The 13,308-nt window shown below is 45.3% G+C and overlaps 1 protein-coding gene across 2 annotated transcripts in view; it reads left to right on the top strand.

Moving 5' to 3' along the window:
- The first annotated feature begins 7,411 nt into the window (after positions 1-7,411).
- ROPN1 (rhophilin associated tail protein 1) overlaps positions 7,412-13,308 on the top strand; it is a 36,708-nt gene continuing 30,811 nt past the window's right edge. The window contains exon 1 of one of the 2 annotated variants that reach the window (XM_005893402.2): positions 7,412-7,632. The gene's annotated coding sequence lies outside the window, so the exon portion shown is untranslated. Of the gene's footprint in view, positions 7,633-7,769; positions 7,790-13,308 lie in introns of those variants that run through there. The other variant, XM_014477462.2, reaches the window with a different exon arrangement.

Here is a 13,308-nt window from a genome sequence, read left to right as displayed (position 1 = left end):
TACCTGAGATTCACGAAAGCCATAATGTGATCCTGCTCAGCCTATATCAGCTTCATTTTTTCTGGGCCCTACTATGAAATTATCAAGGTGGATTGTGGATTAGATTTCTGATCAGTCCTCTCTATTCATCTTCTTTATCTTTCTGGTACAAAGGAAACAATACTTGGGTGTGGATATTTCACATAACAAGTAACTAGAATGATGAGGTTAGACCGAGAATCCCACAGCAGAATTAGGCAGATGGAGACATATTTAGCAGAGAGCAGAAGAAATAGGGCTTTTAATTGCCCACACAAACAACCATTACAACACAGGAAGAAAAAGAAACCATAACTCTAGGAAATGACTTGGCATTTTCCCTTTTTTTTAAGAATGATTATCCCTTATTCCTTAGGATAAGGTTTCTGCAAAATGTGAACATACCCTTTAATAACTCTGGTTCTTCTTTTCAAATTAGAGTTATAAATAAATAAGCACACTTTGCAAACCATTTGATTACGTCCCTGTACTTTCCCAAGATTCCCTAAGGAGGCACTTACACCAATTTTTGCATCATTAATATTTAAATAAAAATTCGAGTTGAATTGTGGGACAAAAAGGCATTTACAAAGCACATGTTTGGGCACAATGCAGCATGAGTTTTAGACTTAGGGAGCCAGTGGAACATTTGGTCCCTGCAGAGCAGCAACAGAATAATGCAGCAAAGGATTTTGAAAGGAGAGAATACTGGTTTCAAGGGAGGAAGCCAGGGCAAAACTCCCAGTTTTACTTGGAGGCTCTTATTCAGCAGCCACAAATACACGGACCACAATAAGGAACCAGGAAGTAAGCAAAACAGGGCAGTTGAGCAGGCAACATCAAGTCACAAAGCCCAAGTCCTTCTTAAAACATCAAAGAAAAGTTACTGTGCTTGAGACTTTGCTGGTGGTCCATCGGCTAAGACTCCATGCTCTCAATGTATGAGGTCCAGGTTTGATCCTTGATCAGGGAACTAGATCTCACATGCTGCAACTAAGACCCTATGCAGCCAAATAAAATAAAAATTTTTAAAAAGTTACTGAACTCAAATCACCCCAAATACCTGTGATACAAAAAAAAAAAATTAATTCCAAACGCCTTGTTTAAAAAATGAGGTGACTTTTCAGTACATCTTGTTGAAAATTTCATTTTGTAATTTTGTTGTAATTTTCATTGGTAAACATTTATAGAGCTCGGCACTATGCCAAGAAGGTGTATACGATTGTTCAATAAGTCAGCCCCCAGGGGATTGTAATGTGTTTGGGAAACATGAGAAATACTAGATGTAAATGCATCACAGCAGTATGGGGCATACCTGCTGAATGACACTGGAATGGCCCTGCCTCTAAGTTCTGTGCCAAGAGAAAGGCGAATCCTCAAGTGACTAACATGTCATTGAGGATCCAGTGGAAAGCAGATGGCACGCTCAAAGGATTTCACTGAAAGTTTAAGAAAATAATGATTGGAGTGTGGGCAGAGTTAAGCCAACTAATCACAGTGGCAAACAGGGCCAGCAGCAGGGAATGCTGGTGCCACTCTTGGCCTGTAGGGGAAAGCAAGGAGTGAGCCCCATTGAGCAAGTGCTGGTGCCTGGAAAATGGGAAGCTCCACAGGAGCTGAGAACAGAAGCTCAGGATGGGGGTTGGGGAATAAATCCCTAGCCTGCTGGTGCTGTCCACAGGCTCAACCAGAAACTGGAGGACAAGGGAGCTAGGAGATGCAGTCATGGGGCACAGATTGGGAGAGACAAAAGTGGAGAATGGACATGGTGACAAATGAAGACTAACCCAGTGCACAGGCTGGACACCTTACTATGGGCTTTGAGAGAGAGAGAGTTCTTGGCATAGTAATGGAAAGGGAAAGGCATCTTGGGCAGAGGAAGACATGCCCATCCAGGAAATGGGAAACAATTTATCTTTCAGCCAAGAAATGTGTGCAAAGTGCATTTTCTTGAGAACAGGCAGGCTGCAACATTCAGGAAGCTTGGAGGTAAAGATATACAGAACTCAATCTCAGCACTATGACGTCTGAGGTGGATTATTCTTTGTGCCTTGTAGGATGTTTAGCAGCATCCTTGGCCTCAGCAGCATTTCACTCTGAGTTGAGATACCCAGAAGTCTTCAGACATGGCCAAATGTCCTCTGCACCCATGCTAAGTCCCTTCAGTCGTGTCAGACTCTTTGTGACCCTATGGACTGTAGCCCACCAGGCTCCTCTATCCATGGGATTCTCTAGGCAAGAATACTGGAATGGGTAGCCATGCCCCCCTCCAGGGAATCTTCCTGACTCGGGCATCAAACCCCCATTTCCTGTGGCTCCTGCATTGGCAGCAGATTCCTTATCGCTGAGCCACTGAGGAAACCCAAATGTCCTCTAAGCAAATTTCCCCCCAATTGAGAACCACTGGGAAAAGAAAGGAAAGAGACTATAACCAGAAATCTGTTGAAACATGGGATAGACAGGAGATTCTAAAGGCTTAGATCAATACAGAACAGTAAGACAGACAAGAGAAGGACAAATGACACAGACCCTGAAAAAGAAAAGCAGGTAGGCTGTGAGGACAAGGGTGGGTGGTCGTGGGTAGCTTCCAGGCGTGCAGATTGGACAGCAGGTAGGATGACGTCTCCACTGACAGAACTGGGAAGGCCTGAGGATCATCTTATGGAACAAGATGTGTCTTCTGTGAACTTACTTGAAAGGAACCATCGTTTAGATACGGCACTGAGTGGAGAGCGGAGACTAGGACAAGAGGCATAACTTTGAGTCATCCACACAGAGACAGACTTCTACTCTCCTATGGACAGAAGGAAAAGTAGAGAAAACCAAGGTTCTCTTTTCTTTTTGCGGGGGGAGGGATGTTGGGGTGGGAAGGCATGGTGTGCCTATTTAGAAGAAACACGTGGGATAGAAACAGAAGGCTCCGCAGACAAGAAAACCAGGCCGTTTTCTGAGGTGGAAAATAGGCTGAAGTCCAGCTCCTGCCCCACTTGTCTGTTCCTTTGTCCAAGGACTCTGCCTGACACAAGCCCGACACACCTTTTTCTAATGTACAGAGATGCCATGTAGGCTGGGGGTGGTACTGAGGAGAGTCAAAGCTCCCACAACAGTCACGAGTGTCAAGAAGGGAAGTGCCTTGTTGGCCTCACCTCCCCAGTGATGAATGGTTCTCTTTTATTTTTTCTTTTAATCATTCAAATCTGTAAAGAAGTAGAATTTCCTAGGTGATAAGAATGACCATGGTGACTTTTGTTATGTTAATGAAGTGACTTTTGAAAGTCACCAAAGGATGGAGGCTGTTTACCAGAAGAACTAGACATGTCATTAGAGAATTGGAAATTTCAGTCCCACTCCCCAGACCCCTGAGGAGGGGAAAGGGGCTAGGGGTTGAATCACTCACCTGTGGTGGGTAATAATTTTATCAAACATGCCTATGTAATGAACCCTTCATAAAATCCCCAAAGGAGAGAGTTCAGAGAGCTTCCAGGCTGATGAACCAAAATGCATCCACATGCCATGGAGCTGGGCACCAGACTGCACAGGGACAGAAGCCCCTTTCTTCTGGGCCTCACACTATGCATCTCTCATCTGACTGTTGATCTATATCCTTTAATATCCTTTGTAATGATCCTGATTAAGTGAGTAAACTGGTTTCTTGAGTTCTGTGAGCTGCTCTAGCAAATTAATTGAATCCAAGGGGAGGGTTGTGGGTCCTGTGATTTATAGACAGTTGGTCAGAAGCACAGGTGACAACCTGAATTTGAGACAAACATCCCAAAGAAAGGCAATGCCAAAGAATGCTCAAACTACCGCACAATTGCATTCAGCTCACACGCTAGTAAAGTAATGCTCAAAATTCTCCAAGCCAGACTTCAGCAATACGTGAACCGTGAACTTCCAGATTTTCAAGCTGGTTTTAGAAAAGGCAGAGGAACCAGAGATCAAATTGCCAACATCTGCTGGATCATCGAAAAAGCAAGAGAGTTCCAGAAAAACATCTATTTCTGCTTTATTGACTATGCGAAAGCCTTTGACTGTGTGGATCACAAGAAACTGTGGAAAATTCTGAAAGAGATGGGAATACCAGACCACCTGACCTGCCTCTTGAGAAACCTGTATGCAGGTCAGGAAGCAACAGTTAGAACTGGACATGGAACAACAGACTGGTTCCAAACAGGAAAAGGAGTACGCTAAGGCTGTATATTGTCACCTGGCTTATTTAACTTATATGCAGAGTACAGCATGAGAAATGCTGGGCTGGAGGAAGCACAAGCTGGAATCAAGATTGCCAGGAGAAATATCAATAACCTCAGATATGCAGATGATACCACCCTTATGGCAGAAAGTGAAGAGGAACTAAAAAGCCTCTTGATGAAGGTGAAAGAGGAGAGTGAAAAAGTTGGCTTAAAACTCAACATTCAGAAAATGAAGATCATGGCATTCAGTCCCATCAATTCATGGGAAATAGATGGGGAAACAGTGGAAACAGTGTCAGACTTTATTTTGGGGGGCTCCAAAATCACTGCAGATGGTGACTTCAGCCATGAAATTAAAAGACGTTTACTCCTTGGAAGAAAAGTTGTGACCAACCTGGATAGCATATTGAAAGGCAGAGACATTACTTTGCCAACCAAGGTCCATCTAGTCAAGGCTATGGTTTTTCCAATGGTCATGTATGGATGTGAGAGTTGGACTGTCAAGAAAGCTGAGCACCAAAGAATTGATGCTTTTGAACTGTGGCGTTGGAGAAGACTCTTGAGAGTCCCTTGGACTGCAAGGAGATCCAACCAGTCCATTGTGAAGGAGATCAGCCCTGGGATTTCTTTGGAAGGAATGATGCTAAAGCTGAAACTCCAGTACTTTGGCCACCTCATGTGAAGAGTTGACTCATTGGAAAAGACTGATGCTGGGAGGGATTGGGGGCAGGAGGAGAAGGGGACGACAGAGGATGAGATGGCTGGATGGCATCACTGACTCAATGGACGTGAGTCTGAGTGAACTCTGGGAGTTGGTGATGGACAGGGATGCCTGGCATGCTGCGATTCATGGGGTTGCAAAGAGTTGGACTCGACTGAGCGACTGAACTGACTGACTTGTTCAGTCAAGTTGCACAGGACTGAGCTCTTACCTGTGCAACCTGATGCTATCTCTGGGTAGACAGCCTCAGAATTGAGTGAAACTGTAGAACACCCTACAGATGTAGATGGTGTCAGAGAACTGCTTGGTGGTGTGGAGGGGAAAACTGCACATATTGGAACTGGATGCAGAATGTTAGGCTACTATAACAATATACCATAGACTGGGTGGCCTAAAAAACAGAAATTTATTTATCCTGTGGGGAGAGTGTGTAATTTCCTCAGTTCAGTCTCACTGCAACAAAGATTTGAAACAATGGGCAAGTGTTACAGCTTGGTTACAGTTTAGAGTTTTATTCAGTAAACAGAGGATGGTGGAATAGCATCACTGCCTCAATAGAAATGAGTGAGCAAGTTCCAGGAGATGGTGAAGGACAGGGAAGCCTGGAGTGCTGCAGTCCGTGGGGTCACAGAATCAGACATGACTGAGGGAGTGACTGAACAACAACAACAAACAAAGGATAGAACACTCTCAAGGCTTGAGCATAGGCTCGTTGATAGGAAGGGCGAGTGTTTGTTTCACCTGAGGTTCTCACTCTGGTCTGCGGACTTTTCCTTTGTTTCTTTTTCATGGGCTTCCTCCCTTTGTCTGTTTTTTTAGCCACTGCCAGTTTGAACTCCTTTTTCCTATTCTAACTACCTAACACTCCCAGTTCTGGAGGCTGAGAAGTCTAAGATCAAAGGTCTGGCCGACTCAGTCCCTGTGAGAGCCCAAATCAAGGCTTACACACTGCAACCTTCTTGTTGCCCTCACACGGCAAAGAGTCAAATTCTTTTCTGTATCATTTACCCTGCATGAAAGCAGGAAAGACACATCACACCTTCTTCTCTTGTGCACACACAGAATGGACCCCAGTGACCACAGCATTTTTTTTCTCCTGAAAGATGCACCTACAGCCCTCAAATCCCCAGCCTCCCTGTCCAATCCCAAGGCATACACTGCTTAGCAGATGCCTTCACCAGAATCTGGTGGTCCCTCCGCAGAGGGAGCAGGAAAGCCGGTGATGGCCAGTGATTCTGTATCCTTTATCTCCTATTCTTTCCTGTGGACAAGTGGCCATCCTGAAGTCATCTAGAATTCTCCAGGTGTGCAAGGACCTGTAAGACCCTGACAAATGCCAACAGACTGGACCCTTCACAAACAGATGACAGCAGGCTCTGAAAGCCTTCAGAGGCTCCAGCTCCCCCACTTGCTCATCCATGCTTGAAATTGCTTTAAGGAGAGACAACAGTTTTCACTCACAATTGCAGAAAGCTTTGAAGGCCCTAAATGAACTAACTCATTGATTTAAACCAGTGCACTGGTCTGAAAGATTAGATGACACAATGGGCACCTGAAAAATGGGTATGAAATGACAGACAAGGGTTATAGTAGAGAGCAAAAAGGCTTTTCTTGCTTCCTTGGGCACCTAAAAAAGAAAAATCTTAAAATCACAAGACCTGAAGTCAAATTTGGTCTCACTGCCAGTGGTCTGACCATAGGCAAGTTACTCAACGTTTTAAATCTGTCGCTTATTCCTAAAATGAAGGCGAATACCTACTTCCAGAGTCACTGTGAGACTTTGAGGCCATTCTAAGCCTGAATATTTTCCTTCTTGCCCTGTTACCTTCAGCACCTCGAGCTCTGTTCCTATCCACACCAGCTCCATCCCCCTCTCTGATCATTACAGAGGTTAAAAGGGAGAAGTCTGGAACACTGAATCTAAGTACAAACCCTAACCCTATCACCTGCTGTGATCTTGGGCAAGTTACTTGACTGCTCTGTGCTGTTTTCTCTGAAAATGAAGATAATAAGGGTGTTTGCCTCATGGAGTGACTGTAAGGATTGAGCGAGTTAAGACGTTTGAAAACGGCGGGGGTGGGGGTGGGGGTGGGTGGGTGGGGGGGTCACTGCAAGAATTGTTTCTGACAATCGTTCCCCAGGGCTTCTCCTCACCTGCTCTCTTTCCACAAGCCAAAGACAGCACTGAAAACTCCTCCACTTCCGCTAACATAAAAAAGCCTGTAAAGTGCTACACATTCCCCACGGTTTCTCAAAGCCCTCAGCCTCACCCTTAAACCGCTAGGCCGTCTGTTCCTAAGCAGATCTAGGTCCCCCAGCCTGGCCCCGGCGAAACCTGAGGAACCCAGACTCCTCAGGGGCAGCGGCAGAGGGGGCGGGGCGGGGGCCGCGCGAGAGCGGGCGGGGGCAGGGGAGGCTCTGTGAGGTGGTGCCAGCACCCCGCCCCGCGGTTGCCAGGCAGCGCAGCGGGCGTCGGCGTAGCCAGGCGAAGGCGAAGCCCTAACAAAGCCAGGCCCCACCGCTCCTCTCCTGTGCTCCTGGCTGAGGCAGGTGCCGCCCTACCCCGCTCACATTCGGCTGCTTTCCGCCCGCCGGCACGCCGAAGGTGCGAGGCGGGGGATCTCTCTCCACACCTCCCGCCTGAAGCCAGGCGCCAGGTGTCGCCCGGTGCCGGATAGCCCACTTGGGAGCAAGCCTCAGGTAGCCACCCCCAGGGGAAGTGGAGGGAGGGGAGCACCCTGAACACCCCAACGGTGGCTCAGGTCTGAGGGAAGAGTCCTGCCCGATGGGTCCACCTGAATTCTGAACCCTTCCTGTTCACAGAGCCAAAAGAGGGGACTGCGATCTTTAGGAGAAGGTAACCATGGGTGATTATTGCTCTCTACCCAAACTATATGTGTATTTTGTACCCAGAACTACCATTTTATGATTTCTTACACGGGGGCAGTGATTTGGAAACACAAAATCTGGAATCAGATCCTCCCATTGACTATCCAAACCCCGGCTTTATCTTCTCTAACATGGATATAACAATACCTATGGAGGGAGTAAAACTGTGTCCAAAACAGGTCTGTATAGTCAAAGCTATGGTTGTTCCAGTAGTTATGTACAGATGTGAGAGTTGGACCATAAAGAAGGCTGGAGGCCATAGAATTGATGCCTTCGAATTGTGGTGCTGGAGAAGACTCTTGAGAGTCCCTTGGACTGCAAGGTGATCAAACCAGTCCATCCTAAAGGAAGTCAACCCTGAATATTCATTGGAAGGGTTGCTGAAGCTGAAGCTCCAATTCTTTGGCCACCTGATGCAAAGAGTTTACTGGAAAAGACCCTGATGCTGGAAAGATTAAGGGCAGAAGGAGAAGAGGGCAACAGAGGATGAGATGGTTGGATGGCATCGCCAACTCAATGGACATGGATTTGAACAAACCCTGGGAGATAATGGAGGAGAGGCAAGCCTGGAGTGCTGTGGTCTATGGGGTCGCAAAGAGTCAGATATGACTTAGCAACTGAACAACAAAAATGAAGGAGTTGCCATGAGGACCAAAGGACATGACTAATACTTTATATAAACTGCTATCATTCATTCATGCTATCATTCATTCATTTTCCTCATATATATTGAGTAATGTCTGTATTCCAGGCACCAGGTTTGGCAGCAGGGATTCTATTGTGAACAGAAAGTGCCTGCCCTCGAGTTTACAGTCTATTGGGAATAGCAGTTGTTCATAAAAAAAAATCACACAAATAATGTAAAATTAGTCAAGTGTTGCCAAGGAGAAGTGAGTAAGGGGTGCTCTGAGAGGGTATAAGGTAACAGAGAGAGGTCAGGAAAAACTGAACTCAGACCTGAAGAACCTATGAAATGATGAGAAGTGTGTCCAGGCAAGGGTAACCATGTGTCCAAAACCCATCATCTATTCCAAACCCAAACAAATACATACAGTTCCTGGTCCTTGGTTCTAAGAGTTGTTCATAGACCCTCCTCCTGAGATTCTGGTGTCTGAAGCCTTTCATTCAGGTAATTGCGGGCTTTTGTTTAAATTTTTGAGGCCCTGGTTAGCCCATGCCAATAAAACCAAATGGGAAATTGCAAAAACAAATGTATATTTCATATTCAGTAAGACCTATGTTCTTTAGCATGTATGTGTTGGCCTGCCATTTCACATTGGGAGGTATAAGAGGAAATCTGTTGAATTTTAAGATTTGAGGAGGCAGGGCTGGGATGGATGGATAATTTAGGAAGGCCTTGCATAATGAGAGCTTTAAGAATGGAAAAGAACTTCACAAAGCACTGGAATAATGGAATGTTAAGATAGAATGGATCTTTCCCCATTATTTTTTATCAGATATGAATAAATAATCCACAGTGCCCAAAAGAAAACATCGGTCTTCAGACTCCTTTCCACCCTAAGGAGCTATGATCCTAAGTCTCTGTGACTGAAAAGTGCATGGAAGTCCTGAGAGTCCGATGGGGACGTGGGAGAGGACTTTGACCTGTCCTTCCTTCAATGTTCACTATTTCTACTGTGGTGTCACCATCTACCCAGTCATCAATGCTTGAAGGGAGTCACCCTAAACTTTTCTCTCTTCTCATCCATCTCTCCCAGTGGTTACCAAGTCCTGTATCTCCTGTCTCTCATGTCCCTCCCAGTTGCAATTGTTTTTCAAGGCAAGGATGCTCTCCAGAGTTTTTCCCAAAGTGCTGCCATGGTCTCCTAACCAGGCTCCTTGCGTAAGACTTCACTCCACTCTCTTCAGTGCATCTCAGCAGCTTTCAGTCAATGTGTGTTTCAGAGTCCAGCAAAGAGAAAGAAATCATACAACAATTTAACAAAGTTCAATGTAACAAATTTTTAACTATAATGGATTGGGGTAATGGAAGATTGGTTAGCAGGACATAAAGATCCAAAGAGCACAGGAATCACAGATTTAAGAAGCGGTCACTACCCTTGAGATGGATCACCTAAGAAAGAGATGACCTCCTAAGAGTGTGTTACAGAGGGTGTCGACACAGCTCATTAATGGCAGAGAAGTGGAGGTGCCAGGCAGCCAGAAACCCACTGTCTGGGATGCCAAAGAAGCCATGAAAAGGTGACAGTACACTGGCTGTTCAGTTCAGTTCAGTTCAGTCGCTCAGTCGTGTCCGACTCTTTGCGACCCCTGCTGCTGCTGCTAATTTGCTTCAGTCATAGCCGACTCTGTGCAACCCCATAGACGGCAGCCCAACAGGCTCCCCCATCCCTGGGATTCTCCAGGCAAGAACACTGGAATGGGTTGCCATTTCCTTCTCCAATGCATGAAAGTGAAAAGTGAAAGTGAAGTTGCTCAGTCGTGTCTGACTCTCAGCGACCCCATGGATTGTAGCCCACCAGGCTCCTCCATCCATGGGATTTTCCAGGCAAGAGTACTGGAGTGGGGTGCCATTGCCTTCTCCGACTCTGCTGCAAACCTCCCAAGAGAGGTGCCAGGAGAAGCAGCCAGCCACTGGGCGCTGCTGACTGCTGTGCACTACAGCCATTGGGCATTTAAGAGATTGTATGCTGCAGATGCTGGAGAAGCTGTGCACTGCGGATCCTTGCACTGGGGAAACTGCTCATTCCTGGAGCCTAGTGGGAAGAACTTGTGGAACCCAGGAGAGAAGTCCCTTCCTCCTCGAGTATCCCTCCAGCGCCCTCTACTGATAAAGCTTAACATTATGCCAGGCAGCGAAGGAGACCGATCTAAAAGACAAGTTTTTGATGAGGAGGCAGTGCGGGTGAATTTGGAGCAGAGAGGCAATCAATTGATAACTGGAGCATAATGCGAACACCAAAATCTGTTTGAGTGACTCCAGTGCTTAAATCTTCTAGTAGCTCCCTACTGCCCTCAAGATAAAGTTCGAAAGCCTTGCCATGGCAAACCAGGCCTCTTATATTCTGGTGTTGGGCTCTATTTTCAGCCTTAGGCCCAACCATTCCCCCTTTTGCCACTTGGCTAGTCCTCCATAATTACATTTCCCTGAACTCTCTCTGTTTTTTGACACCTCTATACTTTTGTCTAGTCCTAGCCACAGAGAATTCTCTCCTTGCTCTTATCAGGAACCTATTCTGTACCTGGCACTGTTCTGGGACTGGGAATGACAGCAGTAAACAAACCAGGCTTATCCAAGTCTCTGTTCAAATATCATCACTATTTTGGAAGTATTTTCTGACCACCTTATCTAGCCTTCAGATTAGTAAGATGCCTCATCAAGGAGATTTTGTTCTTTTATATCTGCATCTTGACACTTATTGTACCCTATTTTAATCACTGATTTTCCTATTAGTCTCTTCCTTTGGCCTATGAGTGCTCTGAGGGCAGGGTGTGTGACTCATTTATTTCTGTATGCCAGTATGTATTTAGTGCTACTCTTGACACATAAGCTGTTATTGGATTAATTGTTTGCCCAGGATCACATAATTAGTCAAAGATAGGCCCAGGACCAGAGTCCTGGTCTCCTGTTTCATGGTCAGAAGGCCTCTTCATTAGAGTTTGATCTGCCCTGTGGGGTCTCTGAAGGACAGCAGCCCTGTATTTTGTGTTGGAAAAGCTGAATACAGTGTTAAATATCATCAGGAATGGTAGTGGAAAGAGAGACATGTAGCCCTGACCTTTTGTTGAAAACTATGGTGCATTCACCCCTCATAGCCTTTGCTTACTTTGAGTCCCTGGATCATAGGGATGCTATGATGAAAATCAGAAGAGGGAGAACAGGTAAAAGGATGGAAATGATGTGGATGTGGGAAACAGTCTTCACTCAAGGAAATGGAGACTCTCATACACTTATGAAAGGCCCCAGGTTTGTCTGACAGGTCCCCAAATCAGGGTGGAGGGTGTGTGTTCCTAGAGGAGGAAGGGACTTCTCTTGTGAGTTTCATAAGCTCCATAGCTGTGATTAGGGATCACAGTTAACACACAAGTCTATAAATGGTATCCCTGGACTTGTGGACCATGATATGAACATGGAAAGATTCTTTGACATATGAACATGGCTAAGTTAAGATGCATTGAAAGAGGTAACTATTCACTTGTTAGATAATTGTGGCTCAGCTGGTAAAAGAATCCGCCTGCAATGCGGGAGACCTGGGTTCAATCCCTGGTTTGGGAAAATCCCCTGGAGAAGGGAAAGGCTACCCACTTCAGTATCCTGGCATGGAGACTGTATAGTCCACGGGGTTGAAAAGAGTTGGACACGACTGAGCAACTTTCACTTCGCTTCATGTGGAGCTTTTAACTTTCAAAATGTACTAGCATGATATATAAGCAATTTTGAGAAATCTGCTAATAACAGAGCCAAGAACCACTATTCAAAAAAAAGGGACAAGGTCAAATAGGACTGTCCTTAGCAATATTGCTGCTGGCATCCAAATGCTGGGTTGACTTGATCCAGGGGTTGGCCCAGGGTAGAAAAAGATCCAGACTTCTGTGAAATAAAGTTGGAGAGGCAAGCTAATAAGAATAAGACAAATCATGGAGGGCTTGAAAGTCAGGCAGGGCATCATTTTGATGAGAAAAGAAATGAAGATCCAATAAAAGCTTTAGAGAGTGATGTGATGACATGAGTGGTTAAGGCATTTTATCTGAAAAAACTAAATCTTAATTTCCTGGCGTTGGAAAATGATTATAATATTAGAACCTACCTACTCATAGATTGCTGTAAGGATTAAATGAGATAAGGAAACTTCATTGACTTTAAAGAAAGTGAAAATGTTGATCACTCCGTTGTGTCTGACTCTTTTCGACCCCATGGACTGTAGCTCACCAGGTTCCTCTGTCCATGGAGTTCTCCAGGCAAGAATATTGGATTGAGTAGCCATTCCCTTCTCCAGGGGATCTTCCCTACCCAGGGATCAAACTCAGGTATCCTGGATTGCAGGTGGATTCTTTACCATCTGAGCCATCATCTGAAAGCCAAAGGGCTTTCAAAGGGAAGCCCATTGAAAACATTGACTTTCAAGCCCCTCTTAATGCTGGGAACCCTTCCATTATTTGCAACTGTGCAGAATATGGCTAATGAGACAATAATCATATTTTCAGGACAAAAAATTAGGACATACTCTGACAAGTAAAAGTTTTGTTCTACTGAAAATGTACTTTTCATGATGCAAATGGGAATATCCATGATATTTCAGTGATTTATGGAAAGAGTCAAACATAATTTTTGAAACTAGGATTGTCCTAGAGAAAATCCATGATGTTTAGATGGCCTTATTCTGAGAGAGGCAGTGTGGTGTAGTGTGGGAAAAGCAATGAAGGAGACCTGAATTTTTGATTCAGCTCCAACAGAAACTGTGAGCTTGTGCCAACCACTTCACCTCTTTGTGCATCAATTAGTGCTAAGGCGTGTCCAACTCTTTG

Source organism: Bos mutus, chromosome 1, assembly GCF_027580195.1.
Source record: "Bos mutus isolate GX-2022 chromosome 1, NWIPB_WYAK_1.1, whole genome shotgun sequence".
Classification (NCBI taxonomy): domain Eukaryota; kingdom Metazoa; phylum Chordata; class Mammalia; order Artiodactyla; family Bovidae; genus Bos; species Bos mutus.
This window is presented reverse-complemented; position numbering and strand designations above follow the sequence as displayed.